Source organism: Lampetra planeri, chromosome 38, assembly GCF_965212315.1.
Source record: "Lampetra planeri chromosome 38, kcLamPlan1.2.h2, whole genome shotgun sequence".
Lineage (NCBI taxonomy): Eukaryota > Metazoa > Chordata > Hyperoartia > Petromyzontiformes > Petromyzontidae > Lampetra > Lampetra planeri.
In genome coordinates, this window is record NC_136144.1 from 8779758 (window position 1) to 8800035 (window position 20278).

General features: G+C 45.5%; 1 long non-coding RNA gene across 1 annotated transcript in view; it reads right to left on the minus strand.

Annotated features, from left to right (window-relative positions):
* Positions 1-3599, minus strand: part of LOC144731268 (uncharacterized) — a 136344-nt gene extending 132745 nt beyond the window's left edge. Inside the window, exon 1 of the long non-coding RNA XR_013587931.1 lies at positions 3496-3599. This is a non-coding gene — a long non-coding RNA (uncharacterized LOC144731268). The remainder of the gene's footprint in view (positions 1-3495) is intronic.
* Positions 3600-20278: the final 16679 nt, after the last annotated feature.

Genomic DNA, 20278 nt, shown 5'->3' on the forward strand with positions numbered 1-20278 from the left:
TGTGCTGAGTGTTTAATAAAGCCCACTCTGGCTTGACACAGATATCAATCACAAGAATGTCACGTGTAGCATTTATATATTCCCTATCTTCTCTCGTGCTTTTATAGGTTCTTCTGCCAATAATTGGCTTTCTTACACACACGCACGCATGGACACATACGTACACACAGTTCTGAATTCGTGTGCGCCTGTGTACGTGTGTGATTAGAGCGAGTGGTGGTGCGGTTATTTTCCCACAGCGCTACAAACCCAACATATCTGGGCTTCATTCCTGACCACATCAAACATCGTTGTGAATACTGAAATTTGTCCTGGGCCTCCCCTAGATCAACTCCGCCTGCAATGAATACTTGGTGATGGTGGTGGTGGGGGGGGGGGTTCTTTAAACAGCGGGATAAACGCGTTGAGGCGTGGTGCTCACCACACCACTTCGTCTCGATGTGCCGGGCCGGATCGAGAGATCGCTGGCGAATATCACTCGCCCCGTTTCGTCTATCGGACTTCAACAGAGGGTCCTCTCCTATTTGTGTAACGTAATGTGGATTGATGATGTATAGTTACGCTTAGCCCGCTGTGCAACAATCCCACCAAATCCCATTTGATTTCTGGCCAACACCAGATGCGATTTGTATCCAGATGTCCCCCAGTTCACCTCAAACAGAAAGGACACACCGTACCAATGGCTGTGCGTTGTACCAGTCTTGATCGGCGTTAACCTACGACGGTTGCCTCGTCTACCCACGTGTCGAGTCGAGTCAATTTTATTTTTGCTTAAACACCGCGGCGCCTTTCTGGCACGAATCTTCCACCCAATGCGCCATCACACGAATACGCGTAAACATCAGAATAGACAATTCTGCATGCGTGTGCGTGTGTTTATGCCTTATATATTGTGGGGAGCGGTAGTGGGGCGTTTAGCGCGCTGCGCTACGAACCCAGCGACCCGGGTTTGATTCCCGCTCACGGTTAACACCAATGACGATTATATGAACCGGTTTCTGGGCCTCCCCTAGGTCGACTCAGCCTCAAATGAGTACCTGGTGCAGTGTGTAAACATCGCCACTGGGGAGTCAAAGGCGGTCGGGCGTGGTGCTGGCCACCCACCCCTTCATGTACCGTTCCGGCCTTCATAGGTGCTCGCTAACAGCACTTGCCCCTACAGTCTGTTAAGGCTATACGGGGGATCTTTGCCTTATATATATAGGGGAGTGATTGCAAAGTGGTTAGCTTACTGCACTACAAACTTAACGAGCTGAGTCCGATTACCGCTCACAGACGGATATCTCACTCAGCCCCGAGTCTCTTCCGAGGTCGACGCAGCCTTCAGTAAGTACCTGATGCGGTGAGGCCAGGGGAGACAAAGGCAGCCAGGCATGGTGCTAGCCACGCCACCGCCTCTCACGCCGTGCCGGCCTCTATTGCCCCAACAGTCTGTCGAACTTGACAAGGGCTGTTTGTCTTACTTGGAAAGCACTGATAGTACAGTAATTGGGTTAATTCCAGCATTGATTCCTGCAGTTCATACAATGAGCGCCAGCACTGAATTGCATCAATGGGAAAGCATTGAGCAATTACAAGGCAAGTAGCAGTTATCGGTGAAATTAATTTTCTTTCCGTCTACATTGTGGGGTCAAACAACAAACAAACATGTGGATCTTTTTTTTGGTGGCTTCTAAATTCGACGGCGTCTCAAGACGCCGCACAGAAACGGTTTACACATATTTTGAGAAAAAAAATACGTAACATTTATCTCACGCTGCCACAATTATTCAACATCATGGCCTGAGACAGCCTCTGGCTGTACCATGTGTCGTTGTCCGGGGAGCTTCTTCGCCAACAGAATTTTAAGAACTAAACTTCCCGAAGAAGCTTCGAGCCGGCGGAGTTGGTTATTGCGCAACGCTCACACAGAGCTAATAAAAAAGAAATCTGCGTAGTCGGTGGGGTAACTGACTTGTTAGATTATAAGTGCCCAGTTAAGCATTAAGAGCAGTCTCTCTAAAGCGCAGGCACCCATTGGTCAATGGTCATCACCCTGCTTTCATTGGTGTTAATCTCTGAGCGAGCAGACACCACGAGAGGACATAAAGCCGCAGCGTGGCATGTCCTAATCACTCAATTAAACTGCTGGCCGCTTTGATGCAGAGTAGGAGAAAAAAGACCCGGTGACTCTCTCCACTCGCTGCACTGCTTAATATGCTTTGGTTCTTTCGGTAAAGTCACGTTGGTAGAAAATAATGGAAAGGTAAAAAAAAACGACATTTCGATCGCAACGCCAAGCGGTCATCCTCAGGCGAACAAATACAGCTGGCAGACCCTTGTGAGAAATATCGCGAAAGAGCTGCTTGAGCCAAATGCAGAGACGCTGCAACCAAAGGTTGCTTATGCTTGGAGGAGGCGGGGCTAGAGATGGAATTAGCAAGTAACTGCCAGATCGCAGAGCTAGGAATACCTCGGCTAATTATGTCCGTATTAACCACAATACTTGCGGTCAGAATGCAAACAAACATAAGGCTATTTTCTCCGTGACTTCACCGACAGATACTCATAGTTTTTTCGGTAAAGTCACGTAGGTAAAAAATGAAATAAAAAATAAATAAAAGTAATAATAGAAATTAAATAATAATAATAATAAAAAATCACGACGTTTCGGAGGCAACACAAGTCTCCGACATCAGGTGGGACCGTCACAGCTAAAATTACTGCCTATGCCGTAAAAAAAAAACTAAGAGTAAGGTTACAACGTTCAGCAAAACTGCTCAAGAGCACGCCCAACAAGTAAATGAGTGGCATGCAAAGCAAGTACAGCTTCGAGTCGCTCCGGGGGCCACGATGTTTTATTGCATGGGGCAACCTGAGACGCTTCAGGCATGATAGAGGACAGATCTTGGTTATATTCATGGTTATATAAGTCACGATTTGTAAAGCATGCTACAGGAAAACGTAAAACATATTCTGCACATAAGTTATTGCTGTTTATGTATTTCAGTATCAGTAATCATATTTACGGAGCAAGTGTAAATGTTCAATATAACACAGATGCATTAACAAAAGGCTTAATCTAACAACATAGCATGCTTTAATAGAACACTATAACGTACTTTCAGTTTGTGTTACCTTTGGAATGTATTTCATATTCTACATAGACCCAAATGTATGAGGGCATGTGTTTACAGTACTGTACACACTCTACGACAAGAGTCTCGCTGTTACAATATAAAAAAAAAATCTCGAACTCAAAAAGGGTGGGAGTATGTTTTCTACTTACTCTTAACCTTTCCATAGTCCACAGTTGCATTTTCAATTCCCACATCGATAACCACAATCACCATATAATGATCCATCCTTAAAGGGCCCCGCGTATGCCCTAATTTGTCTTACAATACTCAACAAAGCCGTTTCCATAACACTTTGTATCCATTTAACCAACATAACCGTTAACTTGTAGCATGCTTGACAATCATACGCATCCCACATTGGGTGTGATCATCTTACCTGCAACAATGAAAGACGAACAGTGGCCATGTTCAGCTCCACTGCTCAGGAGCACACTGCAGTTGTCTTACTCGCTCCAACGTTTCACCATCAGGGTGCCCATCTCTGCCAACTACTGGCAGGATCTGAACAGTTCAGTAAATCGCAGATTTCAGCAGCAATAAATGACGGCCACTTCAAACTAATCGTACACGAATTGCAATGCGCTAATTCAAAGTGTCTATTACGTGTCCATTTTCATGTATCATCCCTCTGGAGTTGATAAAATGGGTACCACTTTGTATGTATGTGTGTTGAACTTCTTTCACACCGTACGTAGCCAACCCTGCTAATCGGGGAAGGACAACAAACTAAACACAAAAATACATTCTAAAGAGATGAATTTTAAATCCAGAATTTAAAGTGCATAGCTCCAGTGGCTTCTTAATAATACAGTGTAACATTTGTTTTCATGTTCAAATGTGCATTGGGTCGCATTTGTGGTCCACACGTGCATATTCCGCATGCCTACCTCTGCCCGCTCATCTCACTCCACTCCTCCCATATTGCTTGATCTCAGCTCCAACAACCGTCCAAAATTCTCAGCCAACTTTTGCACAAGGGGGGGGGGGGGTCGCTTTGCTCTGATGCTGCCCCCACTGTTTGGAGTTACCTTCCTAAGGTAACCCGCACTGCTGAGACACCTCCCCCTGTTCAGATTCTGGGTCAAAACTTGTCTCTCTTTGCCTATGGCTTGACCTGTTTCTCCCTATGGAGTGCCTTTAATCACACTGCTACCTTAAAACTATCTACATTCTCTCTCTGACCTCATAGAATTTCACTCCTCTTTCTGTGCTTTGATTTATTTTAAACATCTTCAAGCTTCCAAGATGTCCAATGCTTCTTCCTCTATGTTGTACAGAATCTTGAGAGGCAGACTCTCATTTTTACACTCTCTATAATTTAGGTTGCGTTTTAGTTGTACACGTGTCCACGGTCTGTTCTTGAGGATAAAGAGGAAATATTCCACGCGTATCAATGGGTTTATTCCATCTCCCGGTTAAATGCATTATGCTGACTGATTAGGCGTAAAAAAAGTCCACCTTCTAGATATTTGACCATCAAAATGTATTGTCGGAATTCAATGTGAGTATGCGTTTTGTCTAACTTGTGCTCCCCGTTTGTATGGTATATCATGTATGTTCTGCCTTGATTTAGTGAGGCCGATTCAATTCCTCTCGGCTAAAGGTTACATTTGGATATATGGTAATCGCACACATCGTAAATCATTGATTCCTTACACGCAAGATTCAATTCACGAGAATAACAATACACTCGAAATCGATCCAGTGCAAAGTGCATACGAATGTGTACGTATTGTACGCAACATCTTCCCATTGTTTGTTCATACACTGCCAGGGAAGGTGCTGCTTGTATAAGTGAGCACCTATTAAGGTCAGCACAGCACACAAATGGGTGGTACGGCCAGCAGCTATGAACTGAATTGTAAAGAACAAGTGGGATGCTAAGGTTTTTAACGGTTACAGTAACAAACAATTTCCTCACGGAGAAAGCCATTCTTTATAAAAAAAAAAAAGGACACTGCCAATGCCCTAGGCACCAGTGTTTGGATGAAAGAACAACAATCTGTGTCTGGAGACCGGGAGTTGTTGTACTCTTGGTCTAAATCAATTTCGGGCAACTTCCAAACATCTTAATGGCTTCATAACCCTGCATCCAGAATAGATGAGGCTGTGCAATTTTCAATTATGTTTATAATTGCTTTGCAAAGAAAAAAATATATTTCTGCGGAAATACACAAGTAAATTTACATCCTGGTTGGCAACCATTCAACGTCGTTAGTTACTGTTGAAAATAGATGGGCCAGGCAATCCAGCGGTATTGCTTCATGGGCCAGACTCGACTGACAATACTCTGGAAAGTATAAACCAGCCTCCCTTAAAACGTCGCCTCATTAGTCAATTAATTTAATTGTAAAAAATATATATACATTTCAAGCATTCTTAATCCACCAATGGATGAAGGCCTGCCAATGCCGGTGAAGAGGGGTTGTTTGACCATACTTCACCGTGCTGGTCAGTGCAGGTTGGTGAAGGGGCAGGGAAGTGTTGGACTGGTTCTGATATCAGCTGTCAATTGATGTCAGCCATCGCACGCGAACCGTTTCGCCCCACACTGTTATTTTATTTAGATTACAAAACACGTTTCTTTCTTTTTGACTCAGTATCATCTTAAATCGGCTGGGACAGTGCACAATTATATTTTGACAGCAAACAGGAACACCTGCTATGGTATTAGTGTAGTACTCATCGGCTTAGGACATAGGTTTTAGATCCAATTAAACATGTCTTAAATTTCGATTTAAAGCTTTCGTGACTGCAGGGATTCATCTTCTTGGTTCTTTCGGTAAAGTCACGTAGAATGGAAATAATAAAAATAAAACATAATAAAATAATTCTCACGACGTTTCGGCCACAATGCAAACAGCCGTCCTCAGGTGAAGAACAGGTCTGTTGAGAAGAACAGGTCTGTCGAGAAGACAAAGTCTGACACTCCGTCTTCTCGACAGACCTGTTCTTCACCTGAGGACGGCTGCTTGCGTTGTGGCCGAAACGTCATGAGAATTATTTAATGTTTACATTTTATTATTTTATTATTTCCATTCTACGTGACTTTACCGAAAGAACCAAGAAGATAAACATGTCTTCTTGCATGAATGAGCAACAGGACCGTGCCCATCGCCTTCAGTGGTGTAACATTCCACATTCAAACGGCAGAAGAAAGTCCCTCCATCAGACAAAAAAAAAACTCTCGACTAGTGCATGCATGAATATTACAGGTAACAATCAACACGCATCTCTAGCTCACTCGGCCTCTCGCTTCTGGCCCCGCCTACTTGTCCCCCCCACCCCACCCTGGCGTCCACGAGCCCCCCCCCCTCGCTCCCTATCCCCCCCCCCTCCGTTTCCCCCCCCCCCCCCCCCACTTCTTTGACTTATATAGCCTCCTGGCATCTCTCCCACTTTAGTATAAATGTTCTTGCTGCGGTGTTCACACCTGATGATGATTGCTTGTGTTGCAATCGAAACGTCGTGATTTAATTTAATTTATTTTTTATCTTTTATTTTATTTGTATTCATTGTTTGCTTTCATAATCAACGTTTTTGGGTTTAGATCGCGTTATTTAGAAATGTGTCGTAACCCTCCACCACCCGACACGGCCAATCAGCATAACGCGATCTAAACCCAAAAACGTTGATTATGAATAATATTGGTCGCGAAAGCCTGCGTCTTCTTGGTTCTTTCGGTAAAGTCACGAAAGCTTTAAATCGAAAAAGAAAGCCTACGTGTTAAACATTATTTGCTTTACCAACGTGACTTTACCGAAAGAACCAAGAGTGTATAAATATTAGCATTTTGTACCTTTAATTTTCCAAACGGTGTTTAGAATCCATGCAGGGGTTCAGACAGCGGATAAATCCTCTGCGATCTCTAAAACGAGTGGCGAACCTGTGGGGAGACTTGTGCCAACCATGGTAATGTGGAATTTTCCAACCAATGGATTTGTTTTGCCAGCAGCAAAAAAAACCACACCCCCCCCCCATTACTCATGTGAGCGGGTGGGGGTAGAACGTTGTGTTTATTTGACTTGACTTGCTACATTATTTACGGGGTTGAGGTTTTTGTTTATTTTACTTCAATGCTCCCCGTTGCAGCAATTGTTGCACGGTCCGTGTTTTTTTTCTTCTTCTATATTTAGTTTCTATGTTTAAAAATAATGTCTGTGGGGAGAAAACTTTGAGAGCAGCAATGATTTTACGCCGAGTACCATATTGTTTGTTCACAGGTCAAAATACCCACGTGTCTCTCCTCACTGCAAATCCTTTTTCAAAGTTTACTCTCTCCTAAGAACACCGACACTTTCCGCCCTCGCCCCCCCCCCCCCCTCGTACAAATGGATTATCAGAGGTTGTACGGCACTTAAGGTTGTTTATCCCCACAATGGAGTTGGAAGAATGCTGCCGCGGTTGTAACGGTGAGTCCCCTGGACTTGCGGTCCAGAGGTCGCCTTCTCGATCTCTCTTCGTTCACCGGCAGGTCGCGTGTGGTAGGGTTAAGACGTCTGGCCGGCTTGGAAGAGGAGACCAAAACACCCTCTAGAGCGGTGGCTCTTAACCTGGGGTGCACGCTGCACCCCAGGGGATGCGAGATGACCTTTCTGGGGGTGCGAGACATGGCCAGATTTTGTTTAAGAACGTTAACCATCAAAAAGACAAATCAAGCACGGGCAAATATGAACAACTTTGTTTCATGAAACCCTATGTATTTATTAACATGATCTTTTGTTAAAATGTACGATTTAGAAGCAAAGGGGGTGCAAGGGCTGCAGTCGAGGTTAATCACCAAAGCTCTTGAAGGTCCCTCTGGAGGTCTCTCTTGCGGAGGTCCATTTCATCTGCAGTGGCGTGAGAAATAAATTGCGGTGCTGCGCGCTGCTTCCATTAATATTCTTTATCCTGATGGGTCTCATTGAGTATCGAGACATTTCAAGCAGGTTTGTGCATCGGCATATTTGGCCTCTATTCGTGCTTAAGTATTTTGAACCAATTCAATCCCAGTGCAAGATCTTGCTGGAAAACTGCCTTGAAACGCCAGTTAAATTTACCTTATTTTATATTTTTGTCTATTTTATTTATTTAAAAACCATATCTTTCTAAATTTAAAAGGGGCACAGCGACACACATGAATTTAAAAGCTCACTGAATCAGTTGCAGGGCAATGTTTCAATGGACTACGGTCGCTCACAAACATTTCGGTAGATTCAAACGCACATGAAGGGAGACCTTCTCATAAGGTGGCTGTCAGTGCGGTTGCATCTGCCGCACAGATCTTTGGGTAGGCCGTGAGGAAAATACTTTTGATTTATCGGACGCGTGTGAACGCCTCGCCTATCCACGCACATGCCCCGCAGTATCCCTGGGACTTTTATCTCAACGGTGTTTTGAAGGACAGCCCCGAAAATGACAACATTTTAGGGTATAAAAAATAACCTTCAAAACGCTGCCTGGCAGTTTGTCCAGCGCGGAATTAAAGGGAATAATTTTCATCGGGAAATCTTCATAAATTGATTCCGAGGATATGGTTGCATAAATGATTACGGTGGACTGTGCTGCCTTTTTTTGGAGCATTTTCATGCATGCTGCTCGCTTTTGCTCCTTTGCTAAAACCATTGACCTCCGCGTTTTTTTTAATCGTGATTCATGGAAGGAGGAACATTTATGTGCGTATCTCTTAACGATACGGCAATGGAAAAGTGAGGTTTTTTTAATATAAATACAGTATATGTCACTGTGCCTTACAACTCAAGCATGAGGCGTTTATGCAATCTCAAAACTAAGCCACACCCGTGGAATAATCCCCAAGAGATTGTGTTCTGTCAATGCACCTCCATTCATAAAGTCAAAGCCCTCTCAACACGTTATCTCTGTGTTGCATTGTCTGTAATGTTAGATTTAGGGACCTTACAAGTAGATAATGGATGAGTTAATACCCTGGACGGATTGTTGACTCAGCCCGTCATCCTTCTGGGTCGACAAACAAGAACCACTTTGCACTGGACGAGGCTAGAGGTTGTCACATCGAGAGAGTCGCCCCCAGCCTCGGAATGTGGAGTTTCCACAGCTGGCTCGGAGTTGTAAACACAAGGATCAGCATACATTGCCTCGATGCTCACTTTGACCAGATAAATCACGTGGACTTGTCTTCGACTGAAATCTCGTGTTGGCGAGCCATGCGCAGCTCAATGTCAAGACGTTAACCCCCCCCCCCCCCCCTTTTTGTCGCAATTCTGGGCATCATTCTACCGCACAAACAAAGTGTGTGTTTTTCCAGGTTTGGCCTGTGTCATTGAGCAGGAGGTGAAATGAAATGCCTGCAGTAGCAGCGTCCGTCGAAAGCTTGAGATGAGAAATACCCAGCACGCAGCCCAGCCTTGGGAAACCGCACTTGGATTACAAGCAACGTCCACAACATGCATATTGTATCATTATTACGATGCTTGTTTATCCAAGAGCATAAACCATCACGCAAACTCCGGTCATCCTCACAGCAGCGGCTTTTGGCTGGCCATCGAACAAAGTCGCCGCATCGCGTCCTTTCAGATGCACCTTTGCGGCCGTCTGGAACGCTCTTCCTTCCGATATTAGGAAGCGACTTGAGCTATGTACTTTTAAATCTCGATTTAAAACTTATTTGTTTACAGCAGTTTTTTTGCGTTTGGTGTGTTGTCCTTCCTCTCCGCCTCCGATTAGCACGGCTGGCTACATACGGTGCGAAACAAGTTCAACATACGTGCATACAAGAAAGCCTTACTGAGTCTTAAGACTATTTTTCAGGAGCATCCTGCCAATTTTTTTTCAGTAGGGGGGCGGGGGGAATGTTGCTGCTGCGTGTAATCCAAATTTAGTAATTTGCAGCAATTTTTTTAGCATTCGTATGTTTGGCCAATACCCATGACATTGCATTATTCATGTAGTTGTTGGAGGAAACCATGAGGACCTGGCGTAGACCCATGCAATGCTGGGCGAGGACAATGCAGACTCCACACGGAAAGGTCGAGAATCGAACCCAGGCGATTTTTGCCACCATGGCGAAGAGCTACATGAGTTGACGTGTTCAATATGATTGCCTGGCTCATCCGCTTCTGAGATATTTAATGAGTGAAATAAAATTGTATGGCTATGGTCAGCATGACAAATCAAGGCACAATGCCATTCCAAATAACTGAGCCATCATTACGCTTACAATACGTTGACATTTTTTTGTTTACCATTAATTTACGTGCATGACAAACATTTTTAGGACGCATTTTAAATGGACTATTTTTTTTGATCGCGACACAGCCAGTAAATTTAACCCGGGGAAGGCATTCGATTGCAAAATTATCAACATTCCCTTATCTCAAGATCACAATCAACAACATGACTGACTGTCAGTTCATGGCAATGTGAACACGTTTGAAATATAATGATGTAGTCTCAGCACGCCTATCGAGCCGTGCCTCCAAACCAATGTAAAACAGACAAAAATGCTTCATCTGAAAAATACTCTTTGTCATTCTAGCCGAGAAAAATATGCAAATGTTGCGATGATACGCAAAGCATAATGTTCACGCTCTGCACACAATCAAAACAGTTGGACAATGAAGGCGGTTCAATACGAGATAAATAAATGCGCGCAATCGTATCGCGTTCCTTCTTTCAATGCGCACCGCTGCTATTTGCACGAAGGAAAAGTTTTTTTTTTCCCTTCTCGGCATCGCATCTCACGCGGCGTGCTATTTGCCTTCCATACTCGCGTGTTGATCGCCGCCCATAGCCGAGCTCAGCCCCTCGAACGGTCTCTATGTGCGTGTGTGTGTGCGTGTGTGCGCACGTGTGTGTGTGCGTGTGTGTGTGCGCGTGTGGGGTGTGTGTGTGCGCGCCTGCGTGTGTGCGTGTGTGCGCGTGTGTGTGCGTGTGTGTGTGCGTGTGTGTGTGTGTGCGCGTGTGTGTATGCACGTGTGTGTGTGTACGTGTGTTAGTGTGCGCGTCAGCTCGGTCAGTCGACCCGTGGCACCTGCTGGGTCTGCCCCGTGACCTCCTGCCAGCGGGCGTTCGACACTTCACGTGGCCTCAAGGTGCACTTGGCCTGGCACAAGCGTCGTGGTGACGTCACCGCCACTTAGTGCCGAATAGCGGTTGTTGTATGTAGGGAGCGGTAGCGTAGCGGTTAGCGCTATGCTGCTCTATGAACCCAGCGACCCGGGTTCGATTCCCGCTCACGGCCAACTCCAGTGGCGATTATCTGAACCGGTCCTGGGCCTCCCCTAGATCGACTCGGCCTCAAATGACTACCTGGTGCGGTGTGTAAACATCGTCACTGGGGATACAAAGGCGGTCGGGCGCGGTGCTGGCCAACCCATCCCCTCGTGTACCGTCCCGGCCTTCACAGGTGCTCGCTAAGAGCACTTGCCCTTACAGTCTGTCAAGGCTATATGGGGAATCTTCGTCTTTATCTTTGTGCTCAGTGCGTTTTAGCTGCCTTCATCCCTGTACTCAAAAAATCATTTGGGCGCGCGGGGCTACGGTTTGCAAAAAAACAAGGCTGTGCAAGCCAAAGGGGGGCGGGGTGGTGTTTTGTTGTTTTAATTTTAAGGAACAACAGAGCTAGCTGCTCACTGTGTGTTTATCACTCGGAAGCATATTGCACATGAGAACCAATGAAGGCGTACGTGTTACAAAAAATGCTTTCTTCTAAAAATTAAACTTTTACAGGAAAACCGAGCCTCGTCAATGTTCAACATGCTTGAGGTTTGTTTTGCCAAGTTATTATCGAGTGCGTTTCGTGTGTTCTTTTTTTTCGCGTGTGAGGATACTGGAGGGCACCGATATAAAAAAAAAACGTGCACATGACTGATCTGAACTCAAATCAACCGTTATAGTTCACCGCATTACGCAGGCTACAATTTTGCAGGCCATTCTAGACATCACATTGGTTTTGGGCTTATTAGGCCTGACAACCAAATTGTAGTTGGCCATTGTGAACCGTCGTGGTGCCGGTACGTTCTCGCGGTTGGCAGCGCGTGCTGAGAGCTTCTTCACGTACGGAAGGAACTCAATCTGGGCCCCCCCTTTTTTTAGCTGCCAGCGCAATGCAAAGCCCCCCCCCCTCCCACCTCCCCACCCTAAAAAAATCGCATCGGAGAGATAATCTGTTTGAGAATCATCCAGGACGGGGAATTCAAGGATTGCATTTCATTATTGCATCGCGCAATGTCCGACACTAGCACGCGAGACGCTCACTTAATTACGAGTCGACGCAGAGGAAATCCATGACAGCTGAAAATGCCACTTTCCGCTGACGTTACTCATCAAAGCAAAAGGAACCTTAGCATGCTGGCAGGAAACAATTGTGCAGCATGCTCACTCCTACACCACCGCCCTCACACAAAGACAAAGCTCCCCCTTATAGCCTCAACATACTTAGAGCAAGTGTTGTTAGCGAGCACCAACGAAAAACGAATCGGTGCTCAAGAGGGTGGGTGGCCATCACCACACCGGTCCGCCTCTAGTCTCCCTCGTGGCGATGTTTACACACCGCACCAAGTACTTATTTGAGGCTGAGTCGACCTAGGGGAGGCCCAGGACTGCTTCAGATAATCGTCACTGGTGGTGACCGTGAGCGGTAACGAACTCGGCTCGCCAGGTTCGTAGTGCAGCGTGCTGACCGCTACCACCACCGCTTCCCACTGTCCCTCACACAGACACACAAAGACGCACAAGCGACAGACCACGATGCCCTAACTCAGATTCAAAAACGATTTGGAGAAGTGGTGTTAAGCGAGCGCCGATTAAAGGGCGGGACGACGCACAGGGGGGGAGGTTACGTGGCCAGAACTTTGGCGGCTGCCTTTGTCCGTCTCCGAGCTGGTGTCCCATCACCATTCCAAGCGCTCTCCTCAATCTACGAGACACATCGGACGGCATCACCAATGCCGCTGTCCTCCTCCACGTTGCCCACGGCTGGCAATTTGAACCTGGGTGGAAAGAAACGCAGCGCGGCATCCTAGCTAAAACACTGGCTGCTGCCACAAACGTAAAGTTCTAGATTTGAAGCTTTCGTGACTGCAAGGATTAATATTCTTAGGTTTTTTCGGTAAAGTCACGTAGGTAAAATTTTTTTTTAAATTAATGAAAGTAAAATTAAAATAAAATAAAAATCACGACGTTTCGGAGGCAACACCAGCTTCCGTCTTCAGGTGGAACCGTCACAGCACGACAGCTATCGTGCTTGTGTTGCCTCCGAAACGTCGTGCTGTGACTGTTCCACCTGAAGACGGAAGCTTGTGTTGCCTCCGAAACGTCGTGATTTTTATTTTATTTTTATTTTACTTTTATTCATTTTAATTTTAAAAAAATTTACCTACGTGACTTTACCGGAAAAAACCTAAGAATATGAAAACGTAAAGTTACCGAAGACGACGACGAAAACAACACTGTTTGTTAATGCGACACAAACTGGCTTTGGCGTCGTCACAGCGCTTGTGCCAGGTTAGGTGTACTCTGAGGATACATGGAGTGTGGATTGCTTGCTGGTAAGTGACCCTGGGGCACACCTGGATGTCAAGGGTTAACTGACTGAGATGACTGGCAGATGCACCACGGCGTGCTCCTGCTGTGCCACCTTTGCGTGACCCTAAGATACACACACACGCGCACAATATAAAATGGGGTATTGGTCCCATTGCCAAATATTTGCTTGGCTTTGGGGTTGCAAGGAGGCTTTAAGAAAAACAAGTACAATGCAACGACAACGCCGGCATGCGGAGTTTCCACCTCCTCCACCTCCTCACCAAAACCCATCAGCAATGAGGCTCGGGCAAAGATCAATACTAGACGTCAGAGAAGGAGCTTTAAGAAAAGAAGGGAAAAAAAATCAGAGCGGCCATCCCCTATAGCAACAACGGCAAGAAGCACTTCATCTGAGTGACATTGGCATCCTTCAGAAGGCCGTCTCGCGCAGGTCGTGTGTACGTTCTATAAGAGTGATGAGAGCTGTATTGACCCAAATGCACAACACTTGCTCCTTTCTGCTATCACATGGGTCAAACCAGGATTTTTGGCACTTCTTAACAGCTATATCTATTGCTTTTCTAACATTTTCTATTCCGCCCCGCCCCTCTCCCCATTCGGAAGCTTACTTGCCCCGGAGGTAGACAGATGGAAGCAGTAAGCAGCACTTGGGTGTAATTGCAATGGCTGTGGTGAATTTCCAGCCTTTGTGGCCCAAAGAAGGCGGTCACGGGATTGACTCGGACTCAAAATGTGCAGCACAGTTGCGTAGCGCAGCATCACTCCACTGCTGGATGGAGGCCTCCTTATGCTGTCGTCAGTCACGAGTTTAGCCGTAAAGAATAATAAGCAGAGAATTGTGTTTGCAAATGTGGCCGCTCGCATTCATCTAAGCTTCATAGCGTGCATTGCTTTCGCCTAAAATATAACCTTATTGTCATTATTATATTTCAATTGCTTGTGCTCGTGTTAAGAAAGCAAACGAAACGGATTTTCTCTGCAAGCCTGGCAGTGACGTGACCTTGCAGCAGCGCTCGTTGCAGATGTTCACGGTTCGACTCCAGCGCCCACCCTGATTAATACTGAGCGGTGTCATAACCACGATTAGTGGACGCTAGAGATCGCCTGACGTCATTTGCAAGCAGAGGTCATCCCGTCACCCGCTACGACATCGGTCAAAAAAACATGGACATTGATGAAGAAAGTGTGAAAAAAACGATGAAATTTGTGCCAAAGAAGCATATATATTCGGTATATGATTGGAATTGCATTTAATATGAGACGGGAAGAGATACACACAAGTTCGATAATGTGCACACGTAAAATGCATCATATTCACTGCTCAGAAACGTAAGTGAGCATGGGCAGGCATATTGCTACAAGGGATGATGGCTGATGGCCATAACTAATTAAGGAGTGGTAGCCCAAGGAGCACACACCCAGGAGGGCATCAGCTGTTGACATGAAGCGTTCAATCAGCTTGTGGTGCTTGAGCTCGATGGAGTATTGTATCGTAAGACTGTGAGGCATTCATCCAGCAGTGGAGAGATCTTGGCTGACATTGATGATGATGATGATGAAAAAAAATGGGCTACTGGGTCTGTTATTTTTGTCACCCTTGTTTTTAATTAGAAGAATAAGCGAAAGGCGTTGTTCCACAATTGAGATATTTCATTTCTGAATAAACATTCTAGAAAACGAGTTTGCTAAATGTCGGTCTCACTTCTTTGATGATGTGTCCATAGTAATGCTATCTAGTCCTCTGAATATATATTTACTTTTTCGGATGTGACATCTGGATGTGCTTTCAATCTGAAAACACATTTTTATTCCTAGGATATGATCTTTATATGTTGTGTATCTAGAGGCCTGCATGGAATTTCTCCACTAATTTTAAGATTGCATCTCTGCGATGTTGTTCTGGTTCATCTTTCTCCTTACGCCACTGGCTACCATCACATACTATCCATCGCATTCTTGGGAAAAAAATATGAATGCATATCTAATACCATTACGTCTTGCCTTTTTATATTATGAAGAGGCATTTGATTCGGTGGAAATGAATGCAAACTCTGACTCACAAGCCGAGGCCTAGATAACAAAACAATATTTCGAAAGTCTTAAAAGTGAAAGCAGACGTTGGCCCTTTTCTTTGTCACCAAGGTAAGGTCTTCATTTTACGGCAGGGGTCCACACCTTCATCCTTGCCCTCATGTTCACCTTCTGAAGCGCTCGCTCGTCACCGTGACGTGTGCGATGACCACCACCACCACGTGACTTTTCTTTCGTATTGTGCGCGGTGCTTTTAGCGCCACAGCGCGTGGATTTGTAGCGTTTATTTTCATTTGTTAGCTGGTGACTTTGTGTGTTTCATATCGAAATCGCCTCCAGTGCTTTTGCTGCTGGCGGCAATAAAAGTTGTTTAAAAGTCAAAGTCTCCCGCAAAGCCCCCGAACTCTGCCTTCCGACTCTTTTCACCTCTTCCTGACTCCACCCCTCGTCACACTCTGTCTCCACCAATCATCGCCTCTCTTACCCTCACCTGGCCTAACCGTCCCACCTGACACTCAATCAACCCTTCAGCTGTTTTCCCTTTTGAATGCTCCGGCCAATCCTCTTGCTCTCCGTGCCCTAACAAATCAGAGCGTGGAGTGCTTGCTCCCGCCTTCTTGATTGCTCTGTACCAGGGATCGTGTGGGACAAACGCGACAAAAGCATTGGAACGACTCCACTGAGATTGCATGATACAAGCACAAAGACACCGACGCGAACAGGAGTCAGGCGGGGAGGCACGATTGCACCGTAGCTATTCGCAGCGACAAGATAAGGTGGTTTTTTTTTTTACAAAAATAGGATTGGAGAAATAAAGATTTGAGCGTAAAAAAATGCGAACGATCTAAAATATGGACTGAATTACATGAAATTATTGAAAAACGTAATAATGAAGGTTGCATAAGGAAACTTGCAAATATAATAAAAATAAAAAGGCATGTCAATCAAAGCTATTTGTTGGAAGAACAGAACGGAAAGGCGCATTAGAGTTACCGAGGACCCGTATCAAAGGGATGACATCAAGAGAGCAGACAAGAGGAAGATGGGGCACCTTTGGAAAACTGAACTTCACGATGAAAAGCAACACAGAAATGTGCCTAAAGACGCATTTCATATTTGTGTATTACCTGCTCTGGCATGTGGATCAGACACATGGCCATTGACACAAACAATGAAATGAAGGGTGCATAAAAGCATAGATAGGTGCTTGCATAAATGAGAAAATCTAAACATTTTTAACTTTATTTTACCAGGTAAGGCCTACTGAGCTATGTAGCTCTTTTTCAGAAGTGACCTGGCCACAAATTATAGCTCAACGAAGTAGCTAATCACGTGGAAATGTATAGCAGGCAAATGCTCTAAACGCATGTTTCTAAATGTTGAGGCAAAAACCGAAAGACCCGGAGAAAAATTCACGCGACCACGGGAAGAACATTCAACCTTTCGATTTTAAGCTTTCGTGACTGCAGGGATTCATCTTCTTGGTTCTTTCGGTAAAGTCACGTAGAAGGGAAATAATAAAATAATAAAAATAAAACATCATAAAATAATTCTCACGACGTTTCGGCCACAACGCAAGCAGCCGTCCTGCTTGCGTTGTGGCCGAAACGTCGTGAGAATTATTTTATTATGTTTTATTTTTATTATTTTATTATTTCCCTTCTACGTGACTTTACCGAAAGAACCATGAAGATGAACATGCAACCTCCAAATATACAGCAGGCGTTAAGAGCGTGATCGAACCCACGACATCCTGTATACCAGGCGAGGTAGTTAACATCTCGCCACCGTGGCGAAAAAGCAATTGGGCTTGAGCAGGACACATCGCTGTGAGGGTCGGTGGTTGAGATTAACAACGGAATGGCAACGAAAGGAGGGAACGTGCCATCATAGAGAAGGAGACAGATCATCTCGTGTTCAGGAGCTAAATGGACCGCTGCGTCGCTAGACCGCGGGTGATGGCAATGGCTTGGCAAAGCCTTTATGCACCAGTGGACGGATGGTGGTTTGTGACGATATCTAAAATAAGGGTTCATTTTATATTTCGACGTGCAGCATTATCTACCCGAAATGTATGAATAATGCCGTAAAATTAATGGCTATGCTTCTCAAGACTCTCCCAGGAGGATTCTTGCTTATGATTCTCGTCTCGTTCTATTTTGGGGCGTCGCGAGTGTGTGTTAATTGCATGGAGGAATCAATGGTATGTATACCATCTTGATGGGGGTTACTCTGAGACTTTTTTTTCGGCGGCATTTTATTCGCCGAACACGGCCAAACCCCCAAGTGGTCGCAAGTTCACCGGTGCCCTTCGTCACGGTGTGCCATCACACACAACAAGTAAACCCGTAAAAACTAAGTTTTTCACTATAAATCCTTTATATGCGTGGCATCGAGGCGGCTAGAGTCCTCTCGTCCTCTGGCAGCATTAAAGAATTGGTAATTAAATATTTAAAAAAAATTCCCTAAACAGTGTAAAATTTTGGGAAAAAAAATTCACCAAAATGCATTGTCACGCACAACGAGTTTGTGTGCAAAATGTCAGCTTGATTGGATCACGGGAAGTGAGTTAAAAAACGACCTAAAGATTTGCACGGTCCTAAGCAAGCAAGCGAACTTAATATAAAGGATTTTAAAAACAACCCAGCGGCGGTGGATGAACGCTGACGCGGGTAGGAGCAGGGCCACCCGCACAACAATTCCATGACCAGTTGATGCGTTGTGCAGCAAATGTACATCGAACCGACACGCTCAGAGACATCACATGCCACGTCGAGGAAATATAGTTGCTTTAATGGTATAAACAGTGGATTTGTTTATTTATTTGGTCTCCTTAACCATGACATTTATGTCAGGATGCATGGCTAGTTAAAAAAATAACTGGAATATGAAATGCCTATAAATTATTCCTCCACTCGGTAATGGAAAGTTGAACATAGAGGCTCAATAACATGCGGAATGACCCATCTTGCGAGACAGGAATGGACTGAAAAAAATACATGACGATCGGGCTAAGGCTTACAGTTCCTGGAATGTTTTTTTATGCTCGATTTCTTTTTTTACTTACACAGCGAGTATTTCAATGAGCCGGATTCCGCGCTGACAAGCCATAGCTTTACATCTACTCTGCTAATGCGCAAATTAATTGACACGTTTCAAATTTTTCACCCGACGTTTTCAATTATTTCGAGAAAACATTTGCTCCTTCACCCCCCCCGCCCCCCCCCCCCCGCAAAGCGAAATAATATTTATACAAAAAAAAAGAAAAACAAGCCACCGTTGTAACATATAACGAGGGCGTAATGCAAACATATTTTCTCCTCTGATTCAACGCACTTATTTGCGCGCGTTGTACAAGCCCAAAATTAACATTTTCTACGTCAACGTCCTCACCGCACGTTTGGTTGCATTGACCTTGAAGTAAAGCCCTCCCGAGCCCATTTGCATTCCTCCGTGCAATATGCGCTCGGCCTCTTTATATCCTCTGCGAGCGCCGCCGTCAGAGATTGCGTTGCTCGATACGGGCCTGGCGTCCGACAATCGCGCCGGCTGTGTGCACATCCCACGAAAACACGACATGAAACAAGCGCGCAAAGCACCTTTGCCAAACACGCACGGAGAGTGACCTACGATTCCGCGCATCAATTTTCTAATCGATGCCTCGCAACGTCACCATCTGCGTGGACACTTTGTAAAAAAAAAAATCCACGGCCGTCACTCTCTCGCAGGGGCAGCGCGCGTGCCACCGCTTTCACTTTCAGCGGCCTCGTATCGGCATTTTACAGACTCTCCGTGCGTCTCAACGTCGCTCCTTTCATCTTGCGCCGGTCTCAGAGGTTATTTATTCATTCACTCGCTCACTCTCTCTCGCTCGCTCGCTCGAACACTCTCACAGCAGCGCGCGCACATGGGCAGATCCGCATGCTTTTGTCGTGCATATCTCCCGCATACAGGGCTTGGCTTGCCCCCCCCCCCTCTCACCAACATCCCCTTCAACCAGGCAAGTGTCATCTAATTCTTCAAACTTGCCTACATTTACCTTTTCTTGAATTCTATCACATCCTTTGGCTTTTACAGCGCCGCTTGTCTTCCGAGGAGTTTGTGCTGACACCCCCAGCAGCTGTGCACGCCAGCGTTCCTCAACTTTATTTTGTTCTGGACTAATTGGAGGCAGTTCCCTAGACAAAGCTGGCAGGTGCAAGTTACGCTCAGACACAAATGCACGTTTCGTTGTCCTGGTGTTGTTACTGTCCATCCCCCCGCACCTCCGAGTGGCACGGTTGGCTACGTACGGTGCGAAAGAGGGTCAACATACACACAGAGTGGATGCAAACATACGTATGACTCATCTCATTCACACTGCGTGTAGCTGCAGGACAACAGCCGATGACTTCCGCTACAAAGTGGTACTAGTTTCATCGAATACCTAAAGGATGATGGGCTGGGGTCATTCCTAAATTCGGGTTGTGAATATTTCTCCCATTTTTCTCTCCGCACCACAGCTCGACTTTGACACCTTCTTCTCTTTTCGTTCTTTCCAACCTCGTGTTGTCCTCGTGTGCAGGTGCCAAGTAGAGTATTATACCGCGGGACCATGAGAGATGGTGACAGCTTGGAGA